The following is a 14,396-nucleotide window of genomic DNA, read 5'->3' as shown; positions in this document are numbered from 1 at the left end:
TATATCTTTATCACATTTTTTCTTTTTGTATTTGATTCAACAAGATTCATAATTTGCTAAAGCATTTTGTGATGACTGATTCCAAATCTTAGTTAGATAATTCTAACCTGTGAATCATTTACTTGATGTGGGAAAGGTGGAGTGAATGCTCACCTCCCCATTCATCACTATTGAAAATATGGGGGGCATGAAGAGAATGGTTTTCTGAGATTGTTTGACTGAAGTATAGCTTGTATTATGAAAAATGTTTCCTGTTTTATTAGGCCAGTTTTTTTTCTCAGTCCTTTGGCTACAGAGTCAGGTTTTTTTTGTGTGTGTGTGTTTTGTCATTGCCTGTTGGAGTTTCTGGCTTGTAGACTTCTGCAGTGTCCTGTCTGAGATATATGAAAGTCACTAAGGAAACCAAGGGCCTATTGCTGAGTCATTCCTCAAAGCACAAGGTCTTTTAGTAGTCTGCCAACTTCTAACTTTTACAGTTTCTCCTATGCTTGTTTGTTGTTTTGACTCAGTATATTTTAGTAGCAAGAGGAAGGACCTAGGAGGAATGAGGCTATCCATCTTGGCCAGTTCTTAATTGTCTTTACAAATCTCTGAGGATCAAGTCTCCCCGTGATGGTCCGACCTTGCTACTTGCCACTTATTATAGTAATTGCATACACCTGGACTCTATTATTCTGGCTCCCTGCCACGCACACTGATTATTTGGATAGAGTCCAGAATGGGTCTCTTGCACTCCTACACATACTGTTGGATTTGTCAAAATTGCAAGACTGTAACTACTCATTTGTTCTGGACCTTTCTCAGGATTGTTTATGCAGCTAGGAGTTCTGAGAAATCAGGTCATATTTTCTTCCAGACAAAAAGCCACCTTGCTTCTGCTTGCCAGTAACTTTAATATTACTCTGACTATGGTTTTTGCTGTAAGTACAAATTTGTCTCTGATCCAAGAGAATCTTGTCCTTTGCTAACATCCATGAAATTTTGGCAGACCAATGTATTACCTTCTATTAAGGGTAAAATCAATATGTTCATAGCCATCATTAAGCTTATGTCCTTAATAATTTCCTATATTATCATTCCTTATCTATGGAAGACAGATACCGTGTTTTCTTTCCAATGCATTCCTTTTTGTCTTAGTAAGACACGTATCCCCTGTTTCTTTTAATGGAGCATAATTGTTTGTTGTATATGTTAGCTTAGATAATCATTTATTGTATATGTGTATGTCATAATAGATAACATATCTATTCTATCTTGTTTATTTCTCTGGGCATTTCAAATACTTCTTTCATGGTCTGTCACAATAATTCTGATGTACTAACTATATTTAGTATTAGATATAACTTTTACAATACATCTAGGAGCCATCTTAGTGTCAACTTTGCACAGCCTTATAGGACCCTTTACAGAATTTTGACTCATGTATCCAGAAATGTTCTCCTAATTTGATCAGCTATTCCTTATGGTGCCCAGTCCACCGGATCAAACTCAAATGTATTATGACTCCTGCTGGTACATACCAGCTAAACCTTACGACTGCCTTAGAGATTCAGTCCTTTTTTCTTATCAGAGCCAGCACATCATTGATGAGGTTATACTGTTGCTTAATTTTAGCCATAGATATCCTTCCAAGATAAAGGCCTAAGAGCAGAATCGGGGTAGGGAAACATGGTATCTTTTAGGAGAGAAGAAACTTCTTCTGCATCAGCTCCAAGTAAGGAGAAAACACTAGCTCTCAAAAAAAAAAAAAAAAAAAGGACAAGGCCACTTACTTAGGCCACTTTTCCAGGCTCTTCGGGTTCAAGAAAATGTGATGATTCACAGTTTGATTATTATCAACCCAGATGCTGTTTGCCTCATATTATGTGTCAGCGTTTTATACTTTTGTAACTGGTTTATGAACTTGGCCAAACAGATCTGCCCTGGTTGGGAATTTAATACTCTTTGGAGCTTGGCTATTCTTTTGATTAAATCTCAGGTCTGGTCCTCAGATTTTTTTTCTCTCTTTTGTTTCAGGAAATGAAAACAGTGTAAACTACCCAGAAGACATCTAGTTACATATTTAGCATTCAGTTAGCAATTCATCTGGCTCAGATTTACATTATATTCTTCCAGAGCTCTGTTACTTTTATCAATAGCCATCAAGTACATTATTTTATACACACTCTGTCCCCCATATATCTAAAATGCTTGGTTTATCCCAAGTTAATGAATGATTTCCATCAGTATATGTCATTATATAAACCCTGAGTGTAAGTGCTAGTAGTTGTACTGCCCCTCTTGTAAGATGAGCTGCCATAGATGAGGCTGTCATTGTTAGGCTGACGGTGAGGTATTCCATATTACAGCTTTCTTTTTAAGAGTGTCACATATTGGTTTCTCTAGAAAGCCAATTCCTAGGTGAATTTTTGTGTGCAGGTTTCTATTCTTTATTGTGCAGATTTTTTTTTTTTTTTGAATAAACACTTCTGGGAGAAAAGGGAAGGAAACAGGAGTGGAAAGGGGAAGAAATCAGCCTGCATTGAAGGCCCAGCAACAGCCTCAGCCTTCTTTTTTTTTTTTTTTTTGAGACGGAGTCTCAGTCATGCTTAGGCTGCACTCATGCTTAGACAGCAGTGCAATGGTGTGATCTTGGTTCACCACAACCTCCACCTCCTGGGTTCAAGCGACTATCTTGCCTCAGCCTCCCAAGTAGCTGGGATTACAGGTGCATGCCATGATGCCTGGCTAATTTTTGTATTTTTAATTTTGTATTTTGAGTTCACCAGTTTGTCCAGGCTGGTCTTGGACTCTTGACGTCAGGTGATCCGCTTGCCTCAGCCTCCCAAAGTGCTGGGATTACAGGCATAAAGCCATTAGAGTTGCCTCTACCTAAGAAAATAGCAAACAACAAATAAACTTAGAGTGCTGGCAGAGATCAACATCACCATCAAAAACTTTAAAGATGTAAGTATGTTGATTACCACCACATTCTCATTCAAAATGCCTATTTAAACCCTGTGTTGTGCAGAAGACAGATGAACCTCTGAAACAGTAGTGGATTATTGTAAACCCAACCAAGTGGTAACTCAAGTTGCAGCTGCTGTAGCAGATGTGGTTTCATTTGATAAAAGTAAAACACATCCTGGTACCTGTATGCAGCTATTGATCTGACAAATGCCTTTTTCCTATCTTTATTCATAAGAAATATCCGATACAGTTTGCTTTCATCTGAGAAGGCCAGCAATACACTTTTACTGTCTTGCTTCACAGGTTCATCAACTTTTCAGCTTGATGTCAACATTTAGTTTACAGAGATCTGTACGTCTTGTTTCTTTCACAGATGAATTACATTGGCCCATTACACTGATTAAATTATTCTGATTGAATCTTGGGTGCAAGAAGCAGCCACTATTTATTACTTATTAGTAAAACTTTTGTGTATCAGAGGGTAGAAAATACTTCTGATAAAAATTCAGGGGGCTTCAGGGGGATTCTACTTCAACGGAAATTCTAGGAGTTCAGTGATGTGGGGCATGTTGAAATATCCCTTCTAAGGTGACTGATAAGTTGTTGCATCTGGCACATCCAACAACCAACCCCCCCCCACACACACACACACACACTAGGCCTAGTGAGCCTGTTTGGATTTTTAAGACAATATATTCCTCATTTGGCTCTGTTACTCCAGCCCACTTACCGAGGGACTACAAAACTACTATTTTTGCATGAGGCCCAGAGAAAGAGAAGGCTCTGCAACCAGTCCAAGCTGCTGTGCAAGCAATCCAGCAGATCTGCTTGAAGATTGGATTAGAGCATATTGGAAAAGATGAGAACAATTTCAAAAAATATTGTATTTGGGAAAAATACAAAATGTAAGGTGTATTTTGACGTGCATAGAATACACTTCTAGAGGTGGAAAAACAGAAAAATAGTAAATTAAGAAAATTTTGACGTATTTAGAGAAGACTAGTAGACAAATATGAGAAAAAATACACTAATAAATAGTTAAAAATAAAAATAAAAAATGGATAATTTGAGGCTAAGGTATGTGTAAGGTACATGCGTGTACTTTGGTCAACAATAGGCTGAGGCAGACATCTGGGCCAGAGTGTCTCAGTGAGTTTGGAGTGCAGGCGTATAACTCCACTTGTTATATAACCTGTTCGCGTAAGCTCATATATAGCTTGAAGCCACTATTGTTTGAAAAAGGTATAACTGCCCCGCTGACACTGAAAAGGCACTCTTGTACCCAGAGAAAGAGAGAGTGCTAAAGCCCTCCATCTTGTAGACAGACAGGGGGAAGCCAGGGCATGGCACAGCTCATCTCACGCACACCCAGAGAGCCAGTAATGCTACTGACCCCTGTAAGGGAGAGCCAGTCACCTTGAAGGTGAGCAGGGGGGAGCCAGAAACCAACTCGTGCTCAGAGGGAAAAAGTTAAGCTGCTGACTCTGACAGAGCTGGCCTTCGAGGCCAGGGAGTGCAGCTTCAGGCATGGGGGTGGCAGGAGCCACAGAGCCGGCTACTGAGATGAGACACAGAGCTGGAGGAGAAAGCGGTGATACAAGCGGATAGCATGAGACAGCTAGCATGAGTAAGCTGCTGATGAGAGAGCTGCTGAATAAAACTACATTTCACCTGCCTACGGACCCCTGAGTATTCTTTCAGCTATTCTCATATCCGCTCACTCCCCTTGGACCGCAGTATGGACTGGAAGCTAACCCTAAGCATGACAATATTTTAGCCTTTGAATGAGTAATTATATATCCTGTTTTCTTAGAGAAAGCAATTGTAAAAATATTTATTTGCTATTTTATCTTTAAAGTGCTATATTTATGAAACTTGATATATCAGTGTATTAAGTGGTAATAGGATTATTTTTTAAGTGAATAAAAATTTTACTTTCTTGCTGTATTTCGTCTTGTTTAACTTTTTGATTTCTTCTTTCTTTGTGTTCTCTCATTCTTTCTTCAAAAAAAATTGCAATTGGACAGCTATAATTTTGCAGGCAAAGAGGAGAGGAAATGAACAGATATACATAGATGCATTGTGTAAAACTAAGCTTGGAGTTCAGTTTAGAGTGAAAAGACACCATTAGCTATTACCCAAAAATGTATAAATTTTTAATTATCAAGAATGGCAGAGAAGGTAAAATTTACAAATTTATGAAAGTTTGAATAGAAAGCCTAAAAGTCCTATTTGAGAGGCTTTTATGAAAGAGTTCTCTGTGATTATTAAAAGACTATTAGGCAGATGGAGGTGTGCTATAGAAAGCAAAAAGACATTAAAGGAGCTCTAAGAGAAGAATATAGAATAGCTACTATGGCTAAAGTAGAGTGAATTAGCTGGTTTATTCAATGAGTGTCTGTTTATATATGTTTGCATGTATTTGCATTGGGAAGGAACATAATGATTACACTTTTGAGTTGAAAATAAATATCCTTGGAAACTGTTTAGAAAAAATATTGCACACATTACACAATTTTAATGAAAATCACAGTAAAAAATTGTGGATGTCTTGAATAAGATGGAGGTGTAGAAATTGAACAGGTAGTAGGGATACTATAGTGATTTTAAAGGTAGACTAATATAACTTTAAATTAAATCTGATTTTCAGTTTCAAAGGCAGAACATGTCTTTGTGTGATGATGTCTGAGAAGAGTCTATGGAACTTGACATTTAGAAATTCATAGTTCAGAATTCTATAGGTTGGGTGGATATGAACCAGATTACAGCAGATGAAGTTTCAATAGGACATAAAGAAAACAGTAAGCACCTAAAATTCTGTGTGAATTTAAAGGTGAGACATGAAATAAAAGGAAGAAAGCAGCACAAAGAGAGATACATTCTAAATACATGAGAACTATAATGAGGAGCAAGGATATTGTAGTTATAATGAGAATAGATAAGGAAAGTTGAAATGGTATAAAATTATATGAATTATTTAATTAAGTTTAGCCTAAAGCTGTGTTCTTACATATTTTAAGTTCAGTAAAGATTTCTCTGTGCATAGTGAACAGTATCTTAACTGGATGTGTACACAGATTGCAACCTACTCTTGTACCAGTCACCAAGTTTCAGCCAATTAAAGGTGGCCAACTGTTCAAACCATGTTCAAATAAGGCAAACTCCAAGCCTGAACCAATCCAGCAGTTTCTATATCTCACTTCTGTTTTCTGCATGTCACTTTCCTTTTCCTGTTCATAGATCCTCTATGACCATGGGACAGTGCTGGAGTATCTCTGAATCTAATCTTGTTTGAAGGCTGCCCGGTTTGTGAATTGTCCTTTGCTCAATTAAACGCTGTAAAATTTAATTGTATGAAGGTTTTTTTCTTTTAACATTATTAATCTGAAACAGGATGACAGGGTTTAAAGATGGTGGTGGTGATGGTGGCAATGAGGACGATGATGATTATATTGATTGTAATTGCTTGCATGTGTGTAAGTATGTGTGTATGCTTACGTCTGTGTAGTTGTGTGCAGATAGGAAGAGAGAAAGAATGGGGAAAGGAAAAGGAAAGAGGAGAGACAAAATTTAACAGATGTCTTGTTTTCTAACTGAAGAAAGAAAAACAAGCATTGCTGAGAATGCTGGAAATGGTGGGATTTCTCCTCACTATTTGCTTGGTGTCTCTGCCTCATATTTCTCAATCTTCACTTTCCATGGGAATACAAACAGCCAAGACCTGTGGAATTTCCATATGCAGGTACACTCTTCTCTCATTTCTAGTCCTACAATTACAACACTAATTCATATCCTTAGTTTTATCTCACCAGGATTGTTGCAATAGTGTCTTAAATAGTATCCTTATGTTCAGTCTCTTTTCTCAAAAGCAACACACATGCTGTGTTTTTATTTACTTTGGCTTCTTAAAAGTTTCCCATTCTTAAATGAAAGGTGCTTAGGCATTTGAGGAACTCCATCGACTAGCTTATGTGGTTCCAATGGTCATTTATTGCTATTTTACACATACTTTGTATCACTGATTATTTTTGCCACTGACACTGGAATTTTCAGACTATTACTTTTCTGAAATTCCTTATCTCTGCCCATAAAATTTCTTCATTTACCACTATCTACTAAAAATTATCACAGTCACTTATATTTTCAAACAGTGTTTGTCCATCTAGTCTGTGTGAATCTGACCTTAAAATTTTTTCTTCAGATCATAGTTTTATGCAACTAATAATAAGCTAACCTACATAATAACTTTATGTGTACTTCTTATTACCTGCCCAAGTCTGATAAGTTACAATTTAATAGTAGATAAATTTAAATTCTTTTAAAATTATTTTATTAGCCTTTACTGTTGGTAAGGAGTAATTGTAAATGCCAGTTTGATCAACTTATACAGATTCATTAAATTTTAAAAAATCTTGAAGATTTTAAAGCAAGTGCTAATTTATACAACTCTCAAGTAATTGTTTTATTTGGGGGGGACACAAGACATATTATTCATTTATTAAATTTTATATACACATTTTGATAACTTTGTAACCTATAAAAAGCAAAATATCAAGTAAGTCCTGAAACTACAGCATATTATTACTGTAGAATATAGTTTTACTGTGAAAAATAAACAGAAAGTACGAAAAACACAGAGTAACTTAAAATAATGCTGATATAAATGTATTTATAATTTATATTCAAATCATTTATATTCAAATTCATTTGAATATTGTTTGAACACAGTGACTTAAAAGAATGGTAATATAAATGTACTTACAACCTATAGACTAATCCAATAAAATAGTTAAAAATATTTAAATATAACCTTATCCAATTTTATTTTTTGTAAATGCCAAAGGCTTAGTGTTTCAAATGATCTGCATTTTCAAAGATCAATACTGCCATTTTCAATTTTTTATATTTATCTAAGTTCTAACTATAGTGTATAATATTTACATGTGTTGCAAACACTATTTTAGAAGTTGGAACTTTAAATATCAACTCTGTTATTTTATATATTAGCAGCAACTTATTCTAGAAGTTCCAAAACTTTTGGAAACTTATTTAGAGATGCATATATATTTGAAAAAAAACAGAAAGTTTTAATAAAAACAAAGATTAATTATTAAATATTTTATCTTTTAATGGATTCACAATATATAAATTGTGTACTCCTTGAATATTATCTTCATTCTCATAACAACCCAGGAAATAAAGTATATTATCATTTGTGACTATATTGACATAATAATAATGATAAAACCTAATATTAATTCATAATTTAACATATACCAGCAATTTTAGTATGCTTATGACATGAATCACTTACTTAAAACACTCCCATTTCACAGCTGAAACCATGAATGATTCAGAAACATGCCTGACTTAAGAGAGTGGAATCTGACTGGAATTCCAGGTTCAACCTTCTCCACTGCCGGAGTTTTAAGACCTACTTGTGCTTCACAGACCTGCAATTATTTTTATTAAGTTGCTATATCCATGTCTATGTCTTTGCATTTTGATCTGCATTTTATTATTTTTTATCATTTATTTTCAGGGACTTCAAAGTGTAAAGTGTTTATTTTAGGCCCTGCAGTGGGAAGGAGACATGCAGGTTAATTTTTTTCTGCCACATTTATCCTACACATTTCTGAGAGCAGAGCAAAAGTTGTGAAGGGGGATCCAAAGTGTCAGGAATCAAAAGCTTACATGGATCGATGGTAAAGACAAAAAACAATAAACTACGAATGTAGGTTTATTCAATACATTGGCCTGACAGATTTAATTTCTGCTCATTAGAATTGTATTTATGATGGTAAAACATGACTTTGAAATATATTTTTTATAAGGTAAAATGCACAAAATATTTTATAGAAGTTAAATATCTTTGTTCTCTTCTAGGACTCATGCTCTTCATGACTTTATAAACTATTAAATATTAAAACATGTTTGGAATTCATATTCTATATTATTGTAATTTTAAGTATTTTGGACAAGAATTAAAAATATTTATTTGTTAAGCAATGACGTTTCTGTTTGTAAAGTTTTAATAAAATGCAAAACCATATTCAGGAAAGATGGTTTAAAATTTTGCAGACACCACGTGATGATGCAGAGTTGCTATTACTGTGACTATGATTGCATTCTCCACACAATTTCACCAAATTCTGATTGTTATGTCTCTATTTATGTCTTTTTTTTTTTCTTTCTTCCTTACAACAGGTAAGCTAATCTTGCCATTCTCTTTGTCCTTTGCCTACCAGAATGCTTGGAGTCTCTCAAATTAAATCCAGTTACTTTGTAGCAGGTCCAGCCTTGTCAATGCCAATAAACATGGTCCAACAAAAAGCAAATAAGTAATACAACCAGTCTAAAGAAGAAAACTGGCAGGTCTGCCACGCATTTTATGCTGACCACTGCCCTTCTACTAATCTAGACTAAAGTCACATGAACTACTTCGGCATTTACGTCAAAATATTAAGTCACTGATGTTTGTGTCAACTGAAGTCCCTAAGAATTTTTGTTTTAATATAATCTGCTGTTATGGCCATTTGGTTCTTTGAAATTAATTTCATGGCTTTCACTTGCAGCTATTAGAGGTCACTTGTCAGATGTGGTCTATTTTTCTAGTCTGTCACAATCATCTTTGTATCACAATTTTGTTCTCTAATGTTTCATGTTAACAGAAATATATCTATATGCCATCTATGTGCTAAAATTAAGCCAATGATAAATATACCCAATAAACAAGGGTCAAGTTTAAAATATATTATTTTGAATACTCATATTATTCAAAAATTGTATTCACAGTTTAAAAATGTTTTATTACTGCAGAGCAAGCACCATGTTAGGCAGCATATCTTTGATTTCCCCATGAAATTAAATACCCTTGTTCAGAAAACAAATATATATATATATATATTCATTTATATTATATGTGTAGTTCTTGTTCTATTATATATTTAGTTTTCAGTATTTCCCAAATAGGCTTCCAAAATGTTAGGTTTATTCCATCATTTTTGTCATAAAATCTTTTAAAAATGATATTTAAGAATGTATCAATGTTAACATTGTCCGATAACGAAACCATTATGAGTTACACAAAAACTTCATGATGATAGCTAAACAGACAAACAGATTCTCCCTAACTGAAGTGAAAACTAATATACAAATTAATGCTAAAGTCAGGAAAGGAAAAGAGATGGCCTATGCAAAGGAAATCGATGCTCAAGATGTCTGTAAATCTGTCAGATCAGAAAACAGAACATGCAGCAAACAGGAAAATGAACCCCTCTTCTACCTTTTATAGAATAGTTAGTTCACTGATGTTGAAAGACCAATATCTTTAAATTAGTGGTATCAATACAAAATAAAAATTTCTGTTGATTATTTTATTTTTAAAATTAAAATGTTGATTAAAACCATCAATTATTTAAAACAATAGTAAAATTAGTAGACAACACATACAACATATTTTAAAATTGCTACATATTTTATTTAATAAATTTATATGTAATTTACTGTACTAAAGAATGCAGCACTAAGTGAGAAGTAACTGAAAGAACTAAGATCAAATGTGATAGTTCAGAATAAATATAGATTTAAGGATCTTCAATTCAACAATAAAGGACCGAGGGTGCCGAGCGTGAGTGGCCTCGTTGATTGACGTGAGTGAATTCAGTTATAACTCCAGCTTGTTAGAGGGCTTTTGAAAAATAAAAAACTGGTTCCGTGCAAGACAGCAAAGTTGCTGCTGCTTACTGTTCAGAGACTTACAGGTGCTTGTCAGCATTGCAACAGGGACTCATTTATTGAGCAAGACTTATAATTATCTCTTCGTTTGAGAGATCCTAATAAACTGTTATTACAATTTCTCTTCTGACTTTCAAAATTTTGAAGTTTGAAAGACACCTTTGCAACTAAAACAGCATAAGCACAGCCAGAAGAGAGAACCTTGTTATAATGGGTCTGTCCAGTCAAAATGGTCAGCGGAGGGGCCCTTTGAAATCCAGTGGTGACCCTGGGAGGTGGCACACAGACATAGCAACAGATGACTTATTTGTGTGAAGTGCCTTATGCTGAAAAACACCAGGACAATCAATAATGGCACCCAGCAGCAAGCACAGTGTATGACCACCACTATTAGACGTGGCGATGACTGGAAAAAGACTTTAAAACTCCCTCGGAAAGGTCTAAGAATCAAACCTTCTGATGTGACCTCTACAAAAGAAAATGAGTTTGAAGATTATTGTTTGAAACGGGAGTTATTGATGGGAATTTTTGAAATGGGCTGGGAAAAGCTACTTCCTATTCAGGAGGAGAGCAATCCCATTGCTTTATCTGGTAGGGATCTTAGCTAGAGCAAAAAATGGAACAGGCAAGAGCGGAGCCTGTCTCATTCCCTTACTTGAACCGCGAGATCTGAAGAAGCACAATATACAAGCAATGCTGCGTGTTCCAACTAGAGAACTTGCTCTACAGGTCAGTCGCATTTGCATACAGGTCAGGAAACACATGGGAGGGGCTAAAATGATGGCAACCACAGGAGGAACCAATTTATGAGACGACAAGGCTTGATAATACAATGCACGTGGTGATTGCTAGCCCTAGGAGAATCCTGGATCTTATTCAGAAAAGAGTCTGGGCATGGTGGTTCACGCCTGTAATCCTAGCACTTTGGGAGCCTGAGGTGGGCAGATCACGAGGTCAAGAGATCGAGACCATCTTGACCAATGTGGCGAAACCCTGTCTCTACTAAAAATACAAAAATTAGCTAGGCTGGTGGCATGCGACTGTAGTCCCAGCAGCTCAGCAGGCTGAGGCAAGAGAATTGCTTGAACCCGGGGAGGCAGAAGTCGCAGTGAGCTGAGATTGTGCCACTGCACTCCAACTTGAGCAGCAGAGGGAGACACCGTCTCAAAAGAAGAAGAAGAAATAAAAAGAGTAGCAAAAGTTGATCATGTCCAGATGATAATATTGGATGAGCAGGCAGGTAAGTTGCTGTCACAGAATTTTGTGCAGATAAATGGAGGATATTATTCTCATGCTACCTAAAAACAGGAAGATTTTACTATATTCTGCTACTCTCCCTCTTAGTGTACAGAAGTTCATGAATTCCCATTTGCAGAAACACTATGAGATTAACCTAATGGAGGAATTAACTCTAAAGGGAGTAACCCAGTACCATGCATGTGTAACTGAGCTCCAAAAAGTACACTGCCTCAATGCACTTTTCTCCAGGCTTCAGATAAAGCAATCGATCATTTTCTGTAACTCCTCTCAGCAAGTTGAATTGCTAGCCAAGATTTCTCAACTAGGTTATTCTTACGTCTATATTCATGCTAAAACGAGGTAGGAACATCAAAATTGTGTATTTCATGATTTCTGAAATGGCTTATGCCACAATCTTGTTTGCACTGATCTGTTTACCGGAGGTGTTGATATACAAGCTGTGAATGTGTTAATAAACTTAGATTTCCCAAAGCTGGCAGAGACCTATCTCCATCATATTGGAAGATCAGGTTGCTAGGGTCATCCTGGCTTAGCCAACTTGATCACATATGATGATCGCTTCAACCTGAAAAATATTGAGGAGCAGCTGGGAACAGAAATTAAACCTATTCCAAGCAACATTGACAAGAGCCTGTGTGTGGCAGAATACCACAGCGAGCCTGTAGAAGATGAGAAACCTTAACAAGCATGCTTTGACAAACTACAGAAGGCTCGTTTGGATCTGTGACGCATCGTTTTGAGGGGAATGCTCTTCTCTTTGTGGGTTTTTCATGTTTTATTTTGGAACTATGAAGACTTAAAAGAGCTCAGGCATTTTTTCTTTTTTAACTGGTGGTGGGAAACAGGCTGAAAAGAAGGAATACACCTTTTTGGTTCCATTTGTTTGCACTATGTGCTGACTGACCATTACTTGCACTAACTACTGGTTTTTTAAAAAACTGTTTTCTGGGGAAAGGGGACAAGGAAGTAAAAGAAAGAAGAGAAGGGGAGAAACTCTGAAAAAAGAAGAATCTTAATGAACACACAAGCTTATCTATGATTTCAAAAATCTCCAGTAGCTGACTCGAGTGCATTTCAACTTCTCCGAGTACTCATTCACTTTTTTTTTTAAATTATACTTTAAGTTCTAGGATACATGAGCAAAACGTGCAGGTTTGTTACACATATACACCATGGAATATTACTCATCCGATTTTTTAAACCTGAAGAGCTTATTACTTATTTGTGTAAAGTGCCTTATGCTATGAGACCATTCAGAATATCGTCTTTTAGACACAGCCCAAGGAATCAACAATAGTAACTCTTTCCTTTTTTCTTTTTCTTTTAAAATATTTTGTCTTTTCATTTTAGTTTCAAGTTGAAGCCTCTTCCCTTTCTACCCAATACTCAATGAGCCCAGGGCTGGAAGATAAAACTCATTAGTAATTTTAGACACCATTTTCTTTTTCTTTTGGAGGAGTTGATATACACTGCAGTTAATCCACACTGTAAATACATGTATTTTAAAAATCAATCCTGACTGGGCACAGTGGCTCACGCCTGTAATCCCAACACTTTGGGAGGCCGAGGCAGGTGGATTGCTTGACTTCAGGAGTTCGCAGCCAGCCTGGGCAACATGGTAAAATCCTGTCTCTACTAATATACAAAAAATGAGCCAGGCATGGCAGCATGCGCCTATAGCCCCAGCTATTTGGGAGGCTGAGGCAGGAGAATTGCTTGAACCCAGGAGGCATGGGTTGCAGAGAGCCAAGATTGCACCACTGCACTCCAGCCTGGGCAACCGACCGAGACTCTGTCTCAAAATAAATAAATAAATAAATAAATAAATAAACAATCCCAAGTAAAAATTTATTCTGGGCTGAGCAGATAAAACATCATCACTCCCAAAGGAAAGAGCAGTCTATCATTGCAGGAGCCGTATGACAAGCCTTTGTGCTCTACAGCAGACACTAAAGACTGGTTTACACACGCCTCCCATAGCAGTATGGCACTTGATGGTAGACATGTTAGAGCCTTGACCCTCTTTCCTCTGTGGCAAAACGTGTCCCGTAGAAAAATGAGTGTGTATATTTGTATAAACTTTGTAAATACGTTCTTTTCTGGGTTTAGATAGATAGACAGACAGATAGATATTTTGGATGAAGGTTGCTGGGATTAAGGGGATTAGAGTGATTACAGGAACAGCTAAAGATGAGAGGGGGCTCAGTGTTACCCAATATAAATTCTAGAAAGTACTTTGACCTCTTGCTGTAGAGAGCAGATTTCTATGGTACCCTGTGTTAGTAAAGGGCCCCAGCAATCTGGGATGTAGTGTTTGTGGCACACTGTGTCATCTAGTACCTTTAGAGTAGATTTACCAGAGAGGGCAAGGAAGCTTCAAAACATTGATAATCCTATATACATATATATACAGATATATATATATATATATATTTTTCTTTGAGAAACTC

At 36.2% G+C, this 14,396-nt stretch overlaps 1 pseudogene; it reads left to right on the top strand.

Annotated features, from left to right (window-relative positions):
• Positions 1 to 10,869: 10,869 nt before the first annotated feature.
• LOC117063400 lies at positions 10,870 to 12,735 on the top strand (annotated as a pseudogene).
• The last annotated feature ends 1,661 nt before the right edge of the window (positions 12,736 to 14,396 follow it).

This window comes from Trachypithecus francoisi, unplaced genomic scaffold, assembly GCF_009764315.1.
Source record: "Trachypithecus francoisi isolate TF-2019V2 unplaced genomic scaffold, Tfra_2.0 Lachesis_group18, whole genome shotgun sequence".
NCBI lineage: Eukaryota > Metazoa > Chordata > Mammalia > Primates > Cercopithecidae > Trachypithecus > Trachypithecus francoisi.
This window is presented reverse-complemented; position numbering and strand designations above follow the sequence as displayed.